This window comes from Vicia villosa, unplaced genomic scaffold (genome assembly GCF_029867415.1).
Source record: "Vicia villosa cultivar HV-30 ecotype Madison, WI unplaced genomic scaffold, Vvil1.0 ctg.000320F_1_1, whole genome shotgun sequence".
NCBI classification, from domain to species: domain Eukaryota; kingdom Viridiplantae; phylum Streptophyta; class Magnoliopsida; order Fabales; family Fabaceae; genus Vicia; species Vicia villosa.
Window position 1 is genome coordinate 227967 of NW_026705142.1, and position 6000 is coordinate 233966.

The window sequence follows — 6000 nt, forward strand, 5'->3', positions numbered from 1 at the left end:
GGCGCGACCTGAACCACACAAACACGTTCGCGGCGCCAACTCATGCACGCGGCGCGATACGAGAAAATAAGTACGCCTTCGCGGCGCCAACACATGGACGCGACGCGACCTGGCGATTTTGCAGAATTACGGGTCTGCGTTCAGACTCTGCGATTTCACATCCTTTTCACCCAAAAACGATTCCAGACATCGCAGACAGGCATATAATCATCGAATTTCTCATCACACATCATTATACATCAAAACAACACATCAATAACCAACAATTTATACAAATTCATCAATTATCCCAAATCATAACATACCTAACAATATCAAATCCCAATATACCCAATCGAATCGAATCATACGTTAATCCATCCTATTACCCATAATCACATAATAGAAATTAACCGGAAGAGTCCCCCCTTACCTTAGCCAAGAGTTCTTGATTGGTCTCTCCCTCCATTGCTCCTCTTTCACGTTCTTCGTGTTCCAAACTCTTTTCACATTCCTTTCTCTTATTCTCAATTCCTTATTATTTTATAAAATAACCTTTTAATTAGAATAGGGCCTTTACTAACATAACACCCCCTCATTCCTTAACATCACACATGGCACAACACCATAACCATCCTTTCCCAATTAATATCCCACAAACCACCAATAATTTTAATTATTAATTAAATTTCCATTTAAATTAAAAATTAAAATATACGGGTGTTACACCAAGCCTAAAAGAGTGATGGTCAATAAGATCAAATCTTAAGAAAATTTCTATATTTTTCGATCAAAACTATGACACTAGTATTTCGTTATTTTTTTCCTTTAAAAAAACATATATATTTTTCATATTTCTTTTTTTAATAATAAAATACATCTTGTATTAATAAAAAAACAAAATCACTTGTTGTTGCTAAATTTTTCTGTAAAAAAAATAAATATTAATAGAACTTGTTACTACCATGCGCCCGTTAATTTACCACCATAGTACCGTTGTCATCCAGTGCAAGTGGTTGATTATGTGTGAGTGTGGCAAATCCATAACCACTAATTTATTAATTGAATGAAAAACATGTTACTAATGAAAATAAAGTGATTTTGAATAGTAATTACCTTAAGCACAATGAATAAAGGAGAGTGGTTGTTATGATGATGATGAGAATAGAAGAGATGATGAATGGAGGAGACAAAGATAATTAATAAAAAAAGATGCCTGTGTGTATATTCTATGTATTGGATGCATTTTTCTAAGGTTGGACATTCGGGTAGTGAAAAAATACATTATACAATAAAACATAAAATAAAATGATCCATTAGTGAATAAATAATATGGTTGGAGTCGGGGAATCCACGAGGCGGATGATACCTTTCCAATCCGCGCCCCAAAGTGTCATCGGGGGAACTTTTCCCTCCATCCCCGTCCTCAAGGAGAAAAATTCCCCAACTTTGATGCTCCATACAGATAATCCCTATAGGGATCCCCATTAACAGATGAAAATTGACATCCCTAATAATGAATAATAAATTAAAAAGATGAGATATTAATTGATGAAAATAACAGTTGGATGATAAGCTAATTTATAGCTTATAACTTATGACTGATGACCGGTGACTAATAGTTGATGATTTATAGTTGATGTCTGATTACTTATAGCTAATAAGTTGATTGAAGTTGATAAAATTAGTGGTTTATTAGTTGATAAATTTACAGGAATCGGGAGATAATTCCCATAAAAAGCGTCATTGTTCCATCGTGGAATCAAAATTGGTATGTATCAATGGCGAGGGATCCTGAAATGGTGGCAATGATCTCTGATACAGAGGCATGAGGTGGATTTATAAAGTTAGCACTCCAACGCTCAAGTTAGTTCAAAATTCAAGATGAGTATAGTAAATGTGGAGATGTGTAAAATGCACCTTGAATATCACATGTTCTTAAAAGGTTTTGCCTATTTCTCTCAAAAAATTTAACTTTTAGTATTTAAGAATAGGGTTAAATATGTTTTTAGTCCCTATAAATATGCGATCCTACATTTTTAGTCCCTATAAATATGCGATCCTACATTTTTAGTCCCTATAAAATTTTTCTTCGATGAATGGTCCTTCTAAAATTTTTATGCATGCAATTTCAGTCTCTGCTATTTTCTAAAATTTTAAAAACTGTTTAATTACGCTTTAATTTTTAAATTTTTGAATAATTTTTTTATATATGTTTAGAATACTGTAAAATATTTATTTACCAAGTTTTAGAATTTTTTAAAACGAGAAGAATTAAATATGAATTTTTCAATTTTCAAAAAATAATGATAAAAGTAATGAAAATCTCTACTTAGAAATTAAATTTTGAGTTACTTTTTTTTTCCAAGAACTTTTGAAAACATTATGAACATGTCTGCAAAATAATCATTCTAAAATACACATTAGTTTGACAGCCGGGACTGAAATTACATGCATAAAAATTTTAAAAGGATTATTTATTGAAGGAATATTTTATAGGGACTAAAAATGCAGGGTCGCATATTTATAGGGACTAAAAACGTATTTATCCCTTAAGAATAATATCAACATGTTCTTGGATCCAAAACTTTAAAAATATCATAAAACTCATTCTCTCACAATTTAGCATCTCAAAAGTGAAAATCAGATACAAGAAATGAGTATGACATTCCTGATTTGTTTTAGTAATATTTAAGAAGACACAAATTTTGTCACGTTTTTTATGTTTAATCTAAGATGCTTTTAAAGAAATAATGAGACAAACAAAAATCTCATTAGAGAGATATAATCACATTTTTTGTAATATTTTAGTCTTGTTAAAGTGTTGAAATTCTTTTTAACAATCAGGTAATTTATTCAAAAATTTAATATTTAGTATTCTCTTGCACAATTAAGTTAAGTTAAAGTTAGAAATATTTATTTAATAATATTACGTACTTTATAAAGTGTGCAATAAAAATGCCGAAGCGAAAGAAAAATAAAATAATACTTTTGCAAATCTAAAAAAAATTATGAAAATATTACATTAGTTGATAAATGTTGAATGATATTAAAATACACATTCATATGAAAGTGAACAATATAATTTTTTATTATATTTGTGATTCAATTGATTTTTTAAATTTAAATATTTTTTTTAGTTTTTCAATTATGACTTATGATAATATATAATTGTTGAGATGTTTTAGTTGCTGGCTTATCATCCATGGTTGCACCTTACTTTTGTGTTGTTTTAGAAACAATGTGGTGTTCTTCTTTTATAGGAAAAATTTTGATGTTGATTTGCACTTTCTTGGATTCTTTTAGTTTAGTGTGTTTTGGCCTTAAGTTGTAAAAAAACGTTGAGAATTAGTAAGCTTTTGTTGAAAAAGAATATATAGTTTGTTTACACAAAAATGTACAATGTGTCATCGATTGAATGAGATTTTTTTTTTTAGAATAATTGGTGTTTTTAATTTAAAATTGGAAATTCGTTTTTAGAAATGTAATAGAGTCATTCATACTGTCTTGCCTAATTTAATAAACAATATTTTAAAATTCAGTACTCGGGGGCTTATACTACCGCAAAAATTATATCTAAATTGAGTTTTTAATGTCTATATTTAATCTATTTTTAGAATCACCTAAAGATGTTCGGTCTTAAGATGCGAAACATTTTAAAATGATTTTGTAATTTCATACTTATTATTTGTTACATTAATTAAGTTAGAATATAATGATAAACCATCCATATCTAATAGTTTTTACATATTTTTATGTTCTTCCCTTCTCTTTCTACTTTTTCATCTCCATCCACTTTCATTTAACACCCATCAAATTTTAAACAAAAATTCAACTTAAATCCAACGCAAATAAAAACAAATAAATAAATTTTAAAGGTTGGACCCATTTTATTCCTCATCTTAACCAACACATTTGAAAGTTAAAATTAAGAGGGGAGAGGATGGAGAAATGTCAAAAATATTAAATGTTGATGGTTCATCATTATATTTTATTGACCTCCAAAATCAAACAGTGTGATTTTCGTTAAAAAATCCAATGCTTAAAGTTAAAAAAATAGAATTTGCGAGAGAAAAAAAGACAACTTGAGAGTTAGGGATAATGATTCTTGCCTTATTTATTAAGTTTTAGAAATGAACCGAATCCTGATTTGTTAACCATTGGATCGAGCTAATTTTTTAATACAAGGTTCGTGAAACATAGTGCTACATTTTCACTGTTCAGATCATCGAAAGATGGTTTGAGGAGGGAGATATTGAGTCGGAGAAAAAATAGGATTTGAGAGAGAAAAAGGGGAAACTTGAGAGTTAGGGTTTGAGATTCTCGTTTTCTTTAATAAATTTTAGAAATGAATCGATTTCGGATTCGTTAACCATTTGATCAAGCTAAATTTTGGACACAAAGTTCCTGAAACATAGTGCTACATTTTCACATTTTAGATCGTCGAAACAAGGTTTGAGGAGGGAGATATTGCGTTCATACAGAACCAAGTTTTTGGGTTGTTTTGCTAGGGTTTGAAAGAAAATTAATCAGCATGCTCTGGTGCTGGCCACTAGGATGGAGACCTTCCATGGCCGACAGTTCTTCCTCAAATAAATCATATGTCCCCATCCCAACCCCAAGCAGAAAAGAAATCATTTGCATAAGCTCTTCAAGCTGCATGTGACATACAAGATTATAATTTTGCCAAGACTTGCCTCAAAGGTAACCGTTAATTTCTAAAATTAATCATGTTTCTTTGTTTTTCGTCCAATTTGCTTCGTTTCTTTGCGTAAGCCTCTCATATCGTCAATTACCTGAAAAGCAGACAAAACACCGACATAATACTAGGAATAACAATAAAATAATGGTAAAATATGTGCAAATCGAATCAAATATGTGATGTGTTCGGTGTTATCAACAAACAAAGGTTTAAGTATGAGGGAGTTTGATAACTACACTTTCTATCGCATTTTCTGACTCGACGCACTTTGTTTTTAATTCATTTTATCATCATTTCTATAGTATTATGCTGGTACTATTTCATTATTGCAGGTATTTTCCAAAGAAAAGCTGAAAGGGATTCAGGCAAGAAATCGGCAAAGAATGCTAAAAGTGAAGAATTTCAAGTTTCTGGTGCATGGCGTTCGCCGCCACCCCATGGCGTTCGTAATGCACCCCAACTTCCATGTCATCTAGAGCTGTCAAAATGGGCTAGCTCATATGGGTCGGTCAGCCCGGCCCGAAAAATCATAGGGCTTGGGCCTTTAAATTAGAGTCCATATTTTTAAGGTTTTTTTAGCCCAGCCCTAAAAAGCCCGCGGCCCATAAGGGCTAGCCTATTAGGCCCACACAACTATAAATTTTAAAAAATTATATTAATTCTTATATTGTGATACTCCAAAATAAAACATTAATTTTTCTCACTTCACTAAATTTTGTTTCTATTATATTCAATATTTCTCTTCTAAATATTATACATTAATATAATCAACATTATTTCCTCGTATTCTATTAGTTTCTCTTATATTAAATATTTGAGTATTATTTTCTACAATTTAAACATGTATTGTATTTAATAAAACATTATAGTATATACAAAAGATAATATAGTACTTAAAAATGTATAATGTTTAAAATAATATAATTTTTTATTTTATTTATAATAAATATTATGGATTTTTTTATTTTATTTTATTAAAAAAAGCCCGTTTAGGGCCGGGTAACCCGAATCCCATCTAGGGTCGGGCCCGGGTAGTAATTTTGAGGCCCATATTACAATAGGACTTTTTGGCCTAGCCCTAAAAAGCCCAGGCCCATCAGGGCCGGCCCTAAATGGGCCGGGTAGCCCATTTTGAAAGCTCTAATGTCATCCACTTAACTTAACCATGGCGTTCGCCATGGCCTCATGGTGTTCTCCATGGACGCGCAGTGCATAAAAAAATAAGGAGCGAATTACTCAGTCTTCGCCCAACTTCCCTATTCTTTTCTCCATTATTCCCACACAACTTGAGACACTTTTCAGGAGCAGTATTGACTATA